Raw genomic sequence first — 19,228 nt, forward strand, 5'->3', positions numbered from 1 at the left:
ATTAAATAGAAGACCCGAATCTTTCGTGGAAAATTTCGAGAGCCCGAAACAGCTCGTATTGCACAACCGAGACACTACACACGCGAGGCTGCATCTACTGTTATTCTTTTAAATATTGCCCTCAATTGGCTCGACGAACCCAAGAATGCGATGAATATACACTGGCACAGTGGTATTATATCAACAACGCATTACGGCAATCGAGTTAACCCAGGAGAAGCAGGTAGTCGATGCACGCGCCAGGTATGCGCTATGCCATCGTGTTTCTCCTGCAGCTTTTCTTCCGCCGCCACCACCTTCTTCCCGCCCGCTTCTCGTTCTTTTCCCTCGTACTTCTTTTTTTCTCTCTCGCTTTTGCCTGACCGAACTGAGAGCGAGAGCTTGCCTGGAGAACTCGTTTACTTTCCGATCGAGAGGCGATCGACCGAGCGAGCGCGAGATGGTTACCTCCGAAGGGCCGACCAAACGTACGGGGACCTGACGTGATAGAACCTCGATATTTCATCGTGCGCGCCTTCGAATTACGTGTCCTTGTGCTCCTCACGCGAACAGGCCTTTTGCGAGCCTTCCCTTTCCTCTTTCTTTCAACGAGCTGTACGTTTGACGATTGGAAAATTATATACCGCATGACGTGTGGATATTACGAAGCATATACAGTTTTTTCCCGCTGGTCAGAGCCCACCGTAGGAGAAATAGAGACGAAGAAAATTCTCTCCTTTGATTTATCATTGTAAACACTATTAAAGAGCACTTGAGATTTATGTCGTTTAGAATGATGAAACCAAAATATAACAACAATATAATTAACGATTTATTTTAATTGACACTTATGCCAAACGATCTTTGTTCATCGCTCAATTTCAGTTTATATTTCAGTATATAGAAACAGATCTATATTTCTCGTAATGAAAGAAATTTAGATAAGTGACGGATGTGAAACAGAGTGCGAGATATTATTTCATATTATATAAAAACATATGCGATGCAGAAATGGATTTTATCTAACAATAAGTCAATTTATATCGAAAATGTATACAAATATAAATGTGCTTTATTTGCTACGATAATTCAGATATGTTTATATGAATATATATACATATATGTATAAATATTGAGTAATCAAATCTTCATACAATTCAAAAATATTTTATTTTTACGATTTATGTGTCTTAAGTATATATATATATATAGTTTCCATAATATTCAGTACAAAGCTTTAACATACAAAACTATACTTTAAGAATTATATTATACATACATACAATGCATCCATGTATGTACGCATATCTAATGTATAAATATAAAAATAAAGAAATAGTAAAGAATAAAAAAATATATAGGCATAAACGGAGATATCAGAATCGATTTACAGGAAACACGCAACGGGCAATCGTGCTAAATTCACGTATATATCGATGCCAACTTAAGATAATACCGTGGGTGCGGTGAAGGAGTTCATCGCCTACGCTCGTCGGGCCGATGAACGTATATAGCGGCGCGTCGGAGCCGCTATATCGCGACATTATGCGAGTATCGACGGCAGAATGCCAGCGGTACTATTGCCGGGTTAAACTCCTCGTTTTAATGCGGCACGAACTGGAATACGTTCAATTATTATGCGCGAATCCGGAAGCCGATAAGCGCGCGACGCGACGATAACTCGCGGCGGGATTTGACGATCCAGTGATCGAACGAACGAAACGCATCGTATTGTAAGCGCGGATGCAGCTCAACAGCAAGCCAATTAGCTCAGCGTATGACGCTTTAATCATAGCCAATAAGGCATAATCATACGCAACGATCGGATTTGTAATGGGTGATTACTTCTTTGCTCGATTATTCCTCAGACAGAATCAGATAGAACCCGTGTAACGCACATTGACCGAGAATTAAAAAAGTGGCATTCTTGCTGCGGGAGATAAACATACGTCACAATGTTTTATGATCCAAGAAATAAGAATCATATCACATCTAAAGTATCTCAAATATATCATACATATTTTCAAATATACAGATTGTATAATAAATTCTGAGTCGAGCAGTTTTTAACGTTGGAAATTTAATTGCAAGTTATTATTGGTAATAAATTTTGACTTTTAGAGATATTAAATATCCCGATTAAAATTTTGTCATTTAAATATAATTTTAAAATCGTTTTTCAGTAACAAGACAATTCAAAATTTTTATTTTAGGAATACATCTATCTTTGTAAATGTTGCTAAATTTGATTAATACCTATTTAAATTTAATTTAAATTTGACAGCAATATGTCAATCAAATTAGCACATTTAATTTCTAAATTAGATTAATATTATTTTCAATATACGCGATTGACCTATATATCGATTTTAGATAATATTATCATTTAAACATTTCTCCATATCAGTTTTTTATCAGTTTCGCAGAAATAAATCAAAAGATTGATTTCAGATATAAAATCAAATGTCTACCTAATTATATTCATTCATATTATATTATCCTTTTTATATTTCTAATTTAATAATTCCATTGTTTTTTTTTAATATAACAGATATTTTTTATCTGTCACATATTTGTGTGTGATTATAATAATATTAAAACTATTTAATTATCTCTCTCATTTTAATAGTCTTACAGAAAAAATTAAGATTGTCATCTAAAAATATATCTAGCGTATAAACTTCTAAGTAAAATATACGCCATTGATTTATAGCTTAAAATGCAACGCAATAATTATTGCATAAGGTCATTATTCTTAACGCCAATGTTGAATCTGAATTGAGCACGATGTTCCGTGAGAAGACATGATGAATCGTTAATAATACGCGAGATACTAGGAGCGCAGTTAAGATTCACGTTGCATACAAGTCACCGGGATCAGATGTACACCGGGGTCGTTCGTTTCGCTCGATTAGGGCTAATACGTGCCGCGAAACAGGTAGAAATAAATGAATACAAATAATGTAGCTTATAGCGATCCTTACATCGTATCTCGTTGCCGTCCATAAAATCCCATGGGTTCGAGCTCATCTCGTAGTACCCTAGCGTAAAGTCTTCGAAGACTTGCGCGGAAAATGCCACAAATTTGCATGTAGCAAAGCATCGTCCGGAAAATCCCGGTAACGAAAGCTATTCAAACTTTTCGCATCACGCGGGAAGCGCATCTTTCGCCCCGAAGGCGACCGTGAAAAGGGGTAATCTTGAGGATACGATACGTGCAAACTCGGGTAATTCGTATCAAAATCGGAAAAAAAAAACGGATCTCGGTTCCGTCCTCTAACTCGATGCGAATTATCCGAGCGTTACATTCGAACTCTCTCCCCGGCGTCGCACATGCCGCAAGAAATGTCCAACGTTAGCACGAACTTGTTGCGAGATAAATGTCACGAAAATGGCTCGCGCCGTATCCGGGATCGGGCGCTTTCGAAATTTCCACGATTCCGCGGCATGTTCGAAAGTCAATGACACGTGAGATGCGGCGTCAAAGTTTCTCTCATGCACGGGGAACAATTTTCGATAACGATCGGCGTAGACAACGAATTTTGCCCGATTTTGAGATAACAATGTTGACAATGTCGATAATTCCGCTTTGGACTTTTATCGAATGATAACAATTGTGTAGCAATTCAAAACTGAATCTCCGGATATCGATTTATATCGAGCAAAATGAAACCATCGCTGTTGGCTCGTCATGATTCAAGACAACGATATAAATATTACGCGTCGACAATATCACGGCGCGACAATATTTCTTTATCTATATATATATGCTGGCACATACATTGTTACAGAATCTCCGTTACCAATATACAGGGAGCGGCATTTATAGTGACGCAGGCATATTTTTCGGAAACGAAGTGAGATATCAAAAAATGTTTCAGACAAAAGTTGCATTTGACCTTAAGTGGTCTTTTCAAGGTGAGGTTAATGTGGTCGATGTTTTCTTAAATGGAACTCCCCATTTTTTATTACATATTGTTTTGGAAAGCTCTCGGGATAAGCTATAAGAATACGTAATAAAAAATGTGGAGTTCCATTTAAGAAAACATCGACCACATTGACCTCACCTTGAAAAGACCACTTAAGGTCAAATCCATATTTTTATCATGTGGCCCCCTCGAAACCATGCAACTTTTGTCTGAAACATTTCTTGATATCTCACTTCGTTTCCGAATAATATGCTCACGTCACTATAAATGCCGCACCCTGTATATTTCGAAGCCGTATTGATAAAAAACCACAGCAAATTGATGATTAAGTCTCTACTTTTGACGAATCACAATTGCATTATACAAACGTTCGATTTAAACTCGCAAACAAATTCCGATTCGTGAACACGTTCCCTCGTAACGGATCGTTAATTTTTAATCCTGTTTCGTAGAATCGCTAAAACGAAACGCAATCATACGTGTGACTTAAGCCAGATGAAGAAACAGAAAAACAAGCTGCAGGCTGAATCCGCGTTTTTGTCTAGCTAAAAACAGTGCCTTCGAGTATTCTGCTGTGTGCTTAGCGCGGACGTCCCCTGTTCAACTTTTTTCAACCTATTCGCCTTGTCCCGTCCTCTCTTTCTCCCTCTCACCGGAAAATACTCTACAAACGTGGAATTTTTACTACACCCTCGTGGTGCAGATCCTGACGAGGGTTCGTACGACGCTCGCATTAAAGGCGAGCGGCGTTTAAAGGCGATCTCGCCAGCAGCGCGGAAAAGGTGCTTCTAGACGCGGCTAGAAGAAAGCAAAGGACATGAAACGTCACTGGTAAATCGTTTACTCTATCACGAGAATGCATGAAAACCATTCATCAATGTCTAGTCATGCGGATGTATTATATCGCACAAAATATGACCTACTTTTATGCAAATATATTTTTTGTATCGTGATATCGAGAATATATAATTTTTAATCTAACTTTATATACAATACATATCGTATTAATTATTTTTTTTTTTTTTCGTTGCTACGCGGAATTAATTTTACATTAATATTAATAGATAGCGATTTTCTTACTACTTGTTTTTATTTATTTAATTTGGAAAAATTATTGAATTGATTTTGATGTTTTCGATCATAATTTAATCGCGCAAACATTGCGGTGGATAAATAATTAAAAATAAATTACAAGTTTTCCGCGACGTTTGAGATTTCTCTTGCATCTACAAATATCATAAAACGAGATTGAGATGAAATATGCGCGCGATGTATACCGCGCTGCGAAATTAATTTTTAATCAAGCTTACAACGCCATTGCAAGAATATTTAAAGCTAAGAGCGTGTTCTACTGGGTATACGACTATTACGAATTATTTAATTACACAAGTCATGGTTAATTAAATTTATCGCGATAAAAACGGACTGTTACTAGAGGCGCAATAGTAGCGACTTAATACCACCAACAAGTCGTGGAATTACAATTCCATTACAACATTCAACTTTTTCTCGACCCGATGATGTGGAGGTCGTGTTATCCAAGAATCTGCAGCTAGCGGTTTAATGATACTGGTACTACAGTGCGTATCATTCTTCCGAGACGGTATTGAGTTTATCGAAATTACGAAATGTGCAACAAATATGCCAGCGAGTTATTTCAGTAATCACATCAATTTTCCCTTATATAGGGTGCCTATATAAATATTTTTTCCTTTCAAATATTGTAAAAAATTTTCTTGAAAATTCTCTGATCTTCCAAATAATTTTATTTAAAATTCTAGGTAAAGAAAATATTTTTAAGATTTTTTAGCGCGATTTCCTAAAATAAGTTTTTTTATTGTATGCGTTTTTTTAATGCTTTTCATTCATACGAAGAAAAAATACAAAGCCACTTAAGTTTCAAGTGTTAGATTTACAAATGTATTGAATTGAAAAAAAAAAACTGAATGGCTTTCGTTGAGATAAAAGTTTTTAATTTGCATAACATTTTCATTTATCACTAAAAATTAAAGTAAAAGATATACTGTATATTCAATATTTTGTTAAGACAGTGAATAAACAGAGATAGATATATATATATTTATAATATATTTTAAATGCATAATTCACACACACACAACTTGGCTTATCAACGGATTGTAGATTGCTTACAGTATAAGAGCAAAATTATTAAAGAGGGAATTGTTAAAAAAATTCTTTGATTGTGAGTCTCAATAAAATTATTAAAGCAAAATTATTAAAGAGAGAATTTAAAAAAAAATTCCTTGATTGTGAGTTTCAATAAAATTCCATGAGAATTTCTTGATTTTTACAGGTACAAAAAAATTCTCTAAGATTTCCAGGTTTTTCATATTTTTTCAAGGAATAAACACCCTGTTATAACGTCAAGAATACTGACGCGAGCAACTAAAATCTTGGCCAAACGCGGAATTCAAAAATAGAGAACGTATATTTGCGTATATAAATATTATTTACGAAAAACAAGCGGTATTTTAACTATTACTTCCACACGTTTCAAGATCAAACGCCTAAAAGTACGTGATCCACCAAATGTAAACAAAATAGCTAAAACTGTGTATGTTGATCGTACGTGTGTTGATACACACACATTTAGTTCTTATAGAAAAACAATAAAGTCGTTGTGCGAATGTTAATAAATCTATTTAATATCCGATTTTTTTAATACGTTCCAGTACGAGAAGTAGCGTTTAACTGATATAAAGATTAGACAATCACGTATATGTGCGAAATGAATATATATAGATGATAATATTTACCAATTAAGTAGCTTATCTATCCTATTTATTTCTTATAATTAATTTTGTATCCGATACTCTGATAATCGTTTCAGCAATCGTTACGAATGTTACGTGAGTTGAACGCGACTTCCGACATGCTTAAAAAATGTAATGATTTGTTTACGATCGTCTCTATATAATCATTATTTAAACATACGCTTTATTCTTTTCGTTGAATTGACGCGCATTCCAATATTCACCACAGATATATAAAAACAAAGCTTCCTCTATAAGGAAGCAAAATTATTACGCTATTACATTGCGCAGAGATGTTGATTGAATTTTCAAAAAACATTCACGGACAACGTCATGGACTTACCGTGACGAAGAAAATTTTATAGAATTCGGCAGGGTTCGGAGAATCTCGAAGGGACAATCTTCTCTCTCCTCTCCTCTCCTCTCTCGTCGTCAAGATTTACGGTTTGCCTCGAAGCAGAACCTCTCCCTTTCTGTCCTTTCGCTTCTCTCTCACTGCACTGTCATTTACGAGTCGCTTCTCTTCTCGCTCCTCTCTTCGTCGATCACTCACATCACTAGCCGAGATGCCCCGCGGAAAAAGTTTTACGACGCGAAGACGTAAGCAGAAAACTTCGCACTTCTTTCCTCGTCTCCCCTCCCTCTGTCTCGTTGTTTACCGTGCTGTCACACGAAATCGATCGCGTCGCGAGAAATCACGGATCCCGCGAAATTCGGGGAAATAGGCGAACGAGAGGGACTCGCGTGATACACGGAATTCGACGGAACGACGTCGCGAGTTATCGTTGCCGTGCAGCAACGAGCGTGCTCCCTCGGGGCGATCTTTGTGCTTGGAGGTTAGGTTGAAGCATCTGGCGTCGTTTCTCGGACTTCTCGCTCTCAATTGTTGCGTCGAACGTCACTTTGCGCGCTCGCGACGATATGTACGCAACGCGCACCGACACCACGCACGATCGCGAGCAACTGGAACTACGTGAAGCACCAAGTCGGGAGCCTCAGCACGGTAGGACCGGTGAAAAACTGCGCGAAAATCCAACCGTGCTGACTGCGCGACCGGCGTCAGACTGCCGCGAGAACGGAGCGGGGATTCAGTTGAGTGGCATCGCCCGGTTAGAGGGGTCGTCTCCCTCTCTTTATCGCTCTCACTGTCTCTCTCTCTCTCTTCCATCTCTCTGCCGGCCGGCGGCGACCCGTCTCCCGTCTCTCCACCGTTACACTGCCACGCCGCTCCTGCCGTCCCTTCCGCCGTGCTCGCTCCCCTCCACACGACCGCCGCTCGGCTTCCCCCACCACGCCGCCGCCAACTTCAGTGTGATTCAGTCCCCACACTCCCCACTTCTACGTAGTAGTAAAAGAGTATCGGTGCGAGAAGGAGAAGTCTGTTGGCGAACTGGTGGGTACGAATGAGAGAGTGATAGTGCTTGTGGAGAGAGATGAAGACGAGCGAGAGCGAGAGCAGGTGACAAGTTTAGCGGAACGGAGACTGCGGCTGGTATCACGACGGAGAGGGCTGCGAGTGCGCGGTTGACCAGATAAAGATAACGCGAGGTAAGTGGAATATGTGTGTGAGAGAAAAAGAGAGAGAGAGAGAGAGAGAGAGAAATAGTTTGTTCGTACTGCCACGCTCGAATGAGAGAGACAGCGTTCGCGAAAAAGATAACGAATGCACCAGCGGCGTGACAAAGATAAACACGAGCGAGAGTACTACAAGTGAGACGTCCTGGTCAGACAGAGAGTACCGTCATTGTCACGATAAAGAGACATACCAACGATGTATCGGTCGGAAAGAGACGTCTGAAATAAGCGGAATGCGCGCGCATGCGCCGTATGCGTAACTCGGCACGCGGTCGCGCCCAAACGCATCGTCTCGCGATTCACATATTGATGTACTACGCTCTTGCACTCGCGGCGAGCCGATTGCGGCCGTCGCAAATGAGAGAGAGAATCGTAGACGTTAAAGACGGACAACGGTACTCGCTCTCGTGTACTTGTATATATATATATATCACTTATTGTTAGAACTGCGTAGGTAGTTACGTGAGTTTATCGCGTACGAGTTCGCCCAGAGGTCAACCCCGCCGCTCTAATCGAGCTTGCGCGCGTGGACACGCGACTTTCTATACAACAATCTTAATTAGTGTAAACAGGGTGTCTGCTCTCTGGAAAAACATGCAAAACTTAGAATCCTCAGGAATTTCTTTTGTACCTGGAAAAATCAGAGGAAGTCTCATGGAATTTTATTGGGAGTCAGCAAATTTTTAAAAAAATTTTCTCTCTGATAATTTTGCTCTCATATTATAAACAAGGTGACAAGTAAGTAACGTGTTTAAAATATATTATAAATATCTCTTTGTTTATATATTCAATGTTTTTAACAAAATATTAAATATGTAGTACATATTCTTTATTGTAATTTTCAGTAATAAAAAAATGAAAATTTTATGCGAATGAAAAATGCTTATATTACGAAGGTTAATTCAATTTTATTTAGTACATTTACAAATCTAACACTTGAAACTTAAAAGGATCTATATTTTTTCTTGGTATAAGTGAAAAACATTAAGAAACGTAAGCAATAAAAAAATTTATTTTAGAAAGTTGCACCAAAAAATCGAAAATATTCTCTTGAATGTTAAATAAAAATATCTGGTAGATCAGAAAATTTTTTTACAAGATTTAAGTAGAAAGACATCCTGGTGAAAGACAATGGACTCCGACTATTATTCCGACAATTTTTCATTATGCTTATAGCTCTTAGTGGTTTTTAAAATATTTATATAAAATTTAATGAGAAAAATTTTTGTATTATCTTATAAAAAGATATACATCTACATAATTCAGTAAAAATATAAATGTAAAAATATCAACAGTTGCCAATAAATTTTAAGATGCTTCCTGTTTTAGTGAAAATTCGAAAGGATTATTCTTCTACAATTTTATTATTTTATTAGATTTCTTGGTTTTAAGTAATTAAACCTCTCTCTCTCTCTCTCTCTCTCATTAAAATGTTTAAAATTTATCGAATAATTTTTTACAATTAATTTTTGTGTTTTGTGAAGAGATAAAAGTTTGCCGGAACTCTTGCATTTTCAATGTTTGAATATTTATTACCTTCGATGTATAAAAATTTTTTTACAAATTTGATTTAGAACTTTCTTAACGATACATTTCCAAAATTTGATGAAATTTTACAAAATACTCTAGCAGCGATAACTAATTACTTCGTAGAGATCCAATAATGCATTAGTGTTGATATATCTATGTTTTGCCCGAGTTTCATTCACGCATTATTTTAGATTAGGTAGAAATAACTATGTGCGAAATAACTATTTCACACTCGTAACCCTCACTCGTCGATATATACTTTGTAGTTTGAGAGCTATAATCGTGTTTGCGCGATTATTCTTTATTTCTATCGATTTCGAGAAATAATGTTTGCTGAAGCGAAATTTTTCTAAAAAAATAACCCGTGCGATAGTTCTTTCGCTACATATATATATTAATAACGCTTTCAGTAGAGAAAAGGAGTGAGCAGTGCTTCAATATAATTGGCCTGGATTTCCAAATCAAATTTAACTAATCTAATATATCTAATAAATTTAACGAATTTGGACGTTCTTAAATCTATTTTTAATTAGGTGTCATTTTTGTTGAATGCATTTAATATTTTTAAATGTAGGATATATGTAATTATTTTATAATATTCATATCTTTTGGATTCTCATTTAAATTTATTATTAAAAGATGAATTCATTTATAATTGTTGGCATTTAAATTAAATTCGTATATAACAAAAATGTATATTTGCTTTTCCATTGGACGATGTAATTTCATACACGTATCATTTCTCGCGTTTAGTCGTCCGTACAATATCGGACAGTTCAAAGTTTACGAATGTCGATCGTTGCATCGCAATTTTTCGCGTTGATATTATGCAATATTTCTTGACGCATGGCTGGATCAGACTTTCACTGCGCTCGTAGGAATTCTATCGCTTATTTTATTATGCAGTCGGTGCAATTGTAGCTCTCCTGCGTTTTTCTGAATTCTTCGGCGAACGCGATTCCACGTATATCGCGGAACGCGAGACCGCGCTACGAAATGAGTCTGTGAAAATGTTGAGCCGCGGAGTTAACTAATGAATTCTGGCACGGTTACACTAGCCGTCTCGTGTTCGGCTGCATTTCGAGGTTTTATCGTCGGCTTGAAATCAACCTGTCTGGCAGATGTTCTCTAAAACCTCGACCTCTCTCGCGCGTCTCCCGCCGTGCATCCTATACATCTCCCGTGACTCCGCTCTCTCGGGCCGAAGGGACGCCATGGCGTAAGATGCTAACAAGTGCCGAGCATCTTATTCCGGCGCGAGAATTCGGGCGTCCCCGTTCTTCGTCGCGCGTTATGGCAAACACGAGCTCCTGTGTCTGAAATTGTGCTCCCGGGATTCAGATTATGTTCTTGAATTTCGGAGTATCATGTTCGAGCATGCGAATCGTCGGTAAGAGATCATAATACTTGAATTCATATGAACGAAAAATACTAACGTAAAGAGGACTCGCGTAGCGTTCTGGATATTACACTGGATATTTCATCGTCGTTCTTATGTAATCCTCTAAAGTAAACATACCATTTTAGATTATAGTTATACACATTCTCGCGATTTTTTTGTATGCATACTCGTAATAATTTAAAATATATAAATGTTTATATATGCAAAATTGAATAATCAATTAATTGAATAAACTTAATAATTAAATATGTCTCTTTTTCTAACAAACTGCCACGTCACGCCATCCTAAGCTCAATTAATTTCAATTCAGTTCTCGATGTTTTAAAACATATTCCCATTCTCTTTTCTATTAGTTTCCGAGCTCTTTTATTATACGAGCTAACACTCAACGTGAGACGAAATCCCATGCCGGCAATTTTATGAAAGTTAACAAGTTTTTAGCCGATTAGACTTAATCGTTACTACCTACTTTGCTGAGTGCTACATTTATCGCCACGGTCAATTAAAATTGCGATGCAAACGTCGTTTTGCAGCCAATTGCTCTCTCTCTCTCTCTCCCAAATCTTTCGAATCTCAATTACTAGAAAAAAGGCAATGTTTCCGTAATTTTATGTAAGTGTATCCATTATTTGATAAATTTTCGTGGGCTATAAAAGATTATTTTCCATGAATTCGTATTATTTCAACGAAAATATTATCTCTTAAATACTCAATAAAATCAGACACATTTCTATTTAAACAAAATACGAAATAATAAAAATATAGATTAACCTTTAATGGTACCGAAAGTAAAATGTGGTTAATTTTAAAGATGAAGCGATTTCAAATTTATCAAAAATATTTTAACAATCTTGGATTGAATAAAGTAGCGAACAGAAATTACAAAGATATCAGGTTTTACTAAAACATGTTTAAGTTGCTATTAATATTAGGATGCTAATATTATGAATAGTGTTTATGTTTAATAGTTGCCAGAGGAAAATTGTTTGCCGAGTACGCGCAAGTATATATTATATTTTTTTCATTTTTGAAGTTTACGAGAGGATATGAAATTTTTTAAAATTCTTTCTTTAGATATATATAGAATCATGTTTCTGCGAGCGTAATGATGGAAAATAGAATTTATCTCATATATTTCTCTTTGCTTTCTATATTGATAGAAATTATCAAGTGACAAAGCGACGTATCGATTTTGAGTTCGCTTCATATATTTTTATATAATTTATCATTGAAGATTCTAGAAACTCTTCTTCTTTGTATTGAAAAGGATGCTTAACAGAATTCGTTCATTCGTATAATTAAATTAAGTCAATTGTAGTAGCAGAATAAATTCGAAGTAAACACATCTTGGATTATTACAACGATTATTACAATTTTCCTACAGACTTGATATATTTAAAAATTTATGCCTGATATATTAAAAATTTATAAAATACCGCGCGTGAATTTATGTGCGAAAATGATTGGCGATGGTATATAAAAGTCCGATAAAGAGATATTCTCAAATTCATTTGTCATTTCTAACGTTCTTTCCGTTCGCGCGCGATATGACATTGTACCTGGCAATCGGTAAAAACTGCAAACGATACGTATCTAGGATGAAATTCTGTCTCCGATGGATTCAAACGGTACGTCAAACCGGTCCGCGATCGAATCGTGTACATAGTCCATACCGGCGTCTGACGGCTTTGTCAGTAGACAACTCCCTTGTCCTTCTGTTTGTCTTGTCTCTTTTGAGTTGACATTCCATAGCGCTTGGTACTCTCCGAGAATCTATCGGAAAGCGAAAAGCACGTGGATACGGTGTATACAGACGAAGCGTCAGAGTGCTGTGCTTCATCGCAGATGAGTTCTTATCTTTTCCGTTTCTCGTGCACGCGATTCAATTTTCTTCTGCTGTGCTCCGAGACGGGGAGCAATGTTCTTTAATGAGATCATATCTCATAAAATCTTGTAAAATTTTTGTAATTTTCGAGTAGAGGAGGTACGGAAAAAAATATCGTTACTTTCATGTCATATGATTATTTCATGTCGTATGATACCGAGATTACATTCTTATATTTTTCTATAGGAAAATTTTTTGCCGGTTATTGAAAATTGATGATTTTGACAAGTTGGGGAGCGTTTTCTGTGACATTAGGTACAAATGTTAACGCCACTATTAAGGCGATGATAATCTGTTCCTACAAGTAACTCGTTAATCGATACGTTCCACACCTGTTGTGGATACCACAAATGTGTGATCAAACAGGCACGGTACGCTTTGACGCATCGAAGGACACTGTACGTGCTAATTAAATGCGCCCTTTAACGTGATACAAGGTCCGCGAAGCATCTCGTACTGGATGAACACTTCGTAATATCGATCGATAGTCTAGAGGAAGGACACGGAAAGGGGTATAACCAATGCTGAAAATATCAAACACTTTATAAATACGCGACACTTTTTATATAAATTATTACATAATCGCGATATTGCTTGAATAAATTAACAAATTTGTATTTCTTAATGAAAAGCATTTACAATATTGTTATCGGTATTTATGATTATATTTAGATATTATTAATACAAATTAAAGTATTACTGGTCTCTAGAGCCCCGAATTATACCGCATGATATATATTGTAATATATAATCTAAGATTAACATCACTTTCAAGCCGATGTTTCTTAATAAATTTTTTTATATTTATATTTATACTAAGAAAGTTTCAAACCCTTGTTTGTTTGAAGTGGTAAATTCTATGTTGGCTTAAATTTATCGGCGAATCGTCTACACATAAACGGCTCGTTTTCATCGTCAGCGCTATTAATAATCGTTTGTCGGATCTTTCGCTGCGGGAGGAAGAGTGGTACACACCACTCTAACGTACGACGTTAGTTCTTCAATTTACGACTAGCAAGTTATGCTATCCCGCACCGGCTGAAACGTATTGTAGTCATTAAGCGCCGATCGATTAAGCACCGTCGCGCGGATGTTTATACATCCTGCACGTAGGTACATGTGCTCGCGTCTGATTTATCAACGGACTCGCGGCGCCCTTGTCTGGAAATTAACTGGCGGGTTGCAACGGGATGAAAGTGGAAATGGTAGCGTACATAGATATAGTGTACGTTTACAGACGGGCTAGAAGTCCGTTGGCAATGGAACATTAACTAATTACCTTAAACTGACAGTCCTAGCGTTTCTGTAGCTTTCCCAATTCAGGCATTGCTATCCCCTTATCGGGAGGCGGAGACAGATTATGTTAGTTAGCATGCGATTTAATTAAGTCCCTCTGACGCGCCGTTAGCGAAGATCAATGACGAGACAAACTAATTGTGAAGCTTGGACTGTTACGGATCACGCAGACGAGATGTATGACTGATTGTTGACAGGGCACTTAGAAATAGTAGATGGCTAAATCTTAAGCTGCAAATCAGTTTGATAAAAAATGAAAACGTTGCGTAAAGTTTATACTATGTTAGAATTTAATTTATTTAATAAATATTTTCCCTTTACAATATAAAATAAAAAATACTGCTATGACAGAAAAATTATATGATGACTATGACATTAATATTTTAATAAATATTTGATTAACGATTCGATTTCAAGCGAAAATCTAAATAAAAATTTCAATCATATCAGCAACGGAGACGGATGGTTAAATAGAATTAAATAAGATAAATCAATGCTTTCTTTTCTTGCATAGAATACTTGATACGATAGATGAAATTTAAGATCCTGCCGCGAGACGGAAATTAATAACTGTTTTCTGGCGAAAATTGAAAGATTATGGAAATTCAACGTAAAAAACACGATGCATCTTATGTATGGCGGACGCACGGTTGCAAATTTCAAGTTAAGCTGCGAGATTCCTCGCCGAAGGACGGAAATCCGTAGACGTAGCTCCGGGTAGCCTCGTGCGCGGCTGCGTCGATACGTCGCGGTAACGATTTCTATTACAAAACGGATTTCTCATGCATCACCGTGTCACATTGGTCTCCCGCCGAGCGCGCCGTAAGCTCCTTTCCGCGCGCGCTTCTTCGAGGTTCTTGATCTTCCGTCTGACGTGGTGGATAGATACCGGCAAACGCGTGTCTGTGTGTCGATCGTGTTCCTAACGCGGTGAAAAATCGACGCGCGGCAGCGTGATCTCAAGAACATAAAGAAAAAGAGAGCGAGAGGAAAGATGGTCAGATAGAAACGCGTAACAGCTAAAGTGATTGCACGTCAACCACCTTTCTGCAACTACACGTGTATGCTACGTACTTTTCTTCTCTCTCTTCTCACGCGTTCGTTTCATCCTTCGCTCTTCGACGATACCGTCGTCGTGTCTCCGATAACGCACCATGGTTCGATCGTAAATCAAAACGCAGCCTTGTCAGGGACGAAGGTACCAAACAAAATCCATAAATTTCCGCTCTACTGCGCCCATGGTGGTTTCCGTCAGAAGTTCTCGAAGTTCCGAAAGTAGTATTTCTGCTGCTCGCGCTGCTCCCCGACCTACGAGAATGGAGGTGCGCGCGTAAATAATCCAGGGACGAGGAGTTGAGGGTACGCCAAAGATGGAAATTTGAGTAGGGAACAGGGCTGGGTACTCGCTATACCTTACCTTAACGTGAGAATCATCAGTGTGACAGGCAAGGACGACATTCGTTAGAAAATCCAGCGAGAGACTGGGAAATGGGATGTCGGAGGAGGATCGCGTTTATGATGATGGCAACGACGGGATATTTTAAGCGTTTTGTTCATTCATGTTTTATAGGATTATTTTTTACGGTTAATGGCGAAATTTTCAACGCGTCATTGTCTCGCAAGGCAGAATACACTCGCCGTCTCGGGATAAAATATCGTATACGGAGACGATATAAGAGGAAGTTAACGGTTCTAAAATAGGAGAAGTTAATGGTGCAAATCGGAAAGAAACTATCTGCGCTGTATTTGCCTCTTTCCGTCCGTTTTGCGGATTCGATGTGTACGTGCGAAGTTTGCCAATGGGACGAACATATCTCATTTTTCAGATGGTCCACTTTTCAACTCCTACAACTTAAATTTTTTCCATCGTCCCTTGCAGTGGAATTATTTTTTGAAAATCATTAAACGACATTTTGTCTCTCTCAATCATACTTCCATGCGTAAAGTCAGAGATAAATAAGAAATAATGACAAAGAATGTTGCCATCTTTCGTATCTTATAACGACTCGAACGATATAGCAAATTATTCAGCTTTCGTCCGAGATAATATTTAGCGAATTATAAATTATATTCGCGAATAACTCCTGTTTCTCCTCATCGCGGATCGTCCGTTTTCGTAAAAAGCACGCTAGGCGCTACGTTTTTCCTCATAGTCGAGCGATGGACGCGGAGATCCGGATAAGAAATCGGGCTAATAGGGAATCAGTAGGTGCTTCTTCGACGATTCTCGATGCTGTTCGTACGAGTCTGCCACACGTACGACCATTTCCGCCTCACACCATCCGGCGGAGGATTTGTACCGCGTCGTTTCTCGTCGACGAGGAGGGTAATCGAACCGCGTTTCCACCACTGAAAGCGATATTACCAGTAGCCAGTGATGCAGTACCGGTCGTTCATGGAATTGGCCACGGACGATCGTTTTCCCGGGGCGTGCGAAATTAGGTCGGTCTACGCGTGTCCGTACGAAAGTCACGACGATCTGGGGCGGAATAAAATTGGCCACGTGGTGATCAGTGCTTTCTTTCTCTCTCCCTCGTCGATACGCCCGGATGTCCGATTTCTCGAGAATCGAGAATTTCGTAGGAATAGATATTGCTCTATCTAAACTGCCACCGATGCTCGCAAAACGCAAATAGGAACATAACGTGCCGGATTTTCGAATACATCGGTAACTGATTTTTACTTAGGTATCGCGAGGTTTCCTTTATTAAGCATATTATTGTTGTTATGACTCGGATTTTTTTATCGAAGCATCTAGGATCAGAAATACGCGCACGCTCGGCGCAAATCTGACATCGGAAATTAATGGTCCAAGTTAGATCGTATAATATTCTAGACGGCGCACACATACTATCTTAATTCGAAAAGTTTTTCAACAATTGCTCCATTCGTTGCTTATGGATCTTCCAACTTACCAATCCAATTCTGATTCTATGATTTATTTTGATTCTATGTCTGTCTCTTATTAGAGCAAAATAATATTACGCAGATTTTTACATTCCACAAATATTACAGGTCTTTTTGCAGATATCATATAGTTCAATTAGTAACGCGCATAATCTGCATTATATTTAAATGAAAGTATACCGAGTTGCGTGAATATTGGATTAATTAGATTATTATTTAATTGACTCACCGGGGGAAATCTCTTTTATAATATATTTTCATATTTATTGTGTTTTTACAAATTGTATTATATTTCTATATACATTATCAGTCGTTAATTTATAACTAGAGAACTGAGTTTTTGATAAGCAAGCACAATTGTGCGTACGTAAAATAATTTTCCCAAATAAAAAAACCAAGAATATAAACAATTATTTGTATGGAACATAAAAATATTTTCCTTTGTTCTCTCTCTGTACCCATTTTAATAATTAAACATTTTACCTACCACACTCTTAGCATTCACCGTATCGATCGTTCACACGCATTTTGCTAGAAATTTTATACCATTTCAAAACAGAAGAAATCATGCGCTGATATGAAATTTGTTTTGTATATTCTGTCGGTAGCATATTCTGGATTTTTTATTTTATTTACATACAACTGAGTGAGAATGTCATCTACTTTTTTGTTTTTTTTTCTTTCTTTTAGGCAACGTTTTTTAATCATATAAAGCTATTTCGGCGCGAAATCATATCAATATGAAATAAAAGTATAATGGCATGGGTTGATTGTAACTTAACGACGGATACTGTATTTTCAAATATCAGCTTATTTTTCTCGCATTGTAGATCACGTAACTAATATTGAATGTTCTCGTTGCACATTATGAAAATTTTTAAAAAGAGTTCTCAATATGTTTATATTTTTCTTGTTAAAAAAAAAACGGGCGAGAAGCAGACACAATATGCCTGAGGTCCATGAGCTTTGGCCCCTCGACAGTATGAAATTCTCCATTTAGCTGTAATACAAAGTTGAACGCACCTGGTTCTTTACGGCAAGAGCAGCGGCGGCGTTGAAATTTTCACGCGGCGAATTACGAAATTCCGTGGAGTTTCCTCCGGTTGAAAAATTCGATGCATCCCGCGACAACGATGCGAGACACGATCGTCGTGGTACCCCGGCGGCGTCAAAGCGGATATTGTGTATCGCCAGGGGGAGGGGAAAGGGGAGCCGTGCTAAAGTTCTTTTCCGTATATTTCTTCGCGTACTCACGCGTTGCTTTTATTTAGCGCATTTTCCCGAGATCGGGGACTCTTCCGAAATGGAGTCGATCGTTCCCATTCCGGAATTTCTCATCAAGCTTTGCCACTGCAGCAGTTGTTCTCGCAATGAGTTCTACACCTTGCGACTTAGGCGTTGGCGCCTTTTACTCCGCCCAATAAAAGGACTGGGTCATCAGCTTTAATTAGGTTGAGTAAGAGTCGCAAGAAAATATCAAGAACTCGGTGGAAATATTTTCTACTGTTGCGTTTGTTGTTTTTAAATTATTCGCAATGCGGAAAAACAGTGCAGGAAATTTCCACCAATAGAAAAAGACAAAGCTCATTTAATTTATTCGCAAAATATTGTTAAAGGCATTAGGAATGAATTAAAATTGAAGAAATGCGAAAAGATTAGCATAATAAATAAGGATAGTTCAAGTTCTCGTTACTTATTTTATTATTTTAATAAAATATTGTAAAAGTTAATTCCGTTAATTGAGTGTGATTAAGACAATACGACATATACATATATATTTATAATGTTATGTTCCTACATTTCCCCTGTAGTATGTCTGTGCGCTTATATTTTTATTCCGTTATGCCGCGCTAGGATCAATTATGTAATAACTCTTTATTTTATTGAGCGGCGAGATTTTCAAGCGGCGTTAGCTAGGAAAATGCCACTTTATCCGGTAGATATGTATGCC

General features: G+C 37.6%; 1 protein-coding gene across 2 annotated transcripts in view; it reads right to left on the reverse strand.

Annotated features, from left to right (window-relative positions):
- LOC115242113 (bifunctional heparan sulfate N-deacetylase/N-sulfotransferase) overlaps positions 1-19,228 on the reverse strand; it is a 122,946-nt gene that overhangs the window by 96,238 nt on the left and 7,480 nt on the right. Inside the window, exon 1 of one of the 2 annotated variants that reach the window (XM_029818183.1) lies at positions 7,026-7,818. The exons of the other annotated variant lie outside the window; for it this stretch is intronic. The gene's annotated coding sequence lies outside the window, so the exon portion shown is untranslated. Of the gene's footprint in view, positions 1-7,025; positions 7,819-19,228 lie in introns of those variants that run through there. 2 annotated transcript variants of the gene reach the window in all.

Source organism: Formica exsecta, unplaced genomic scaffold (genome assembly GCF_003651465.1).
Source record: "Formica exsecta isolate Colony F162 unplaced genomic scaffold, ASM365146v1 scaffold568, whole genome shotgun sequence".
Taxonomy (NCBI): domain Eukaryota; kingdom Metazoa; phylum Arthropoda; class Insecta; order Hymenoptera; family Formicidae; genus Formica; species Formica exsecta.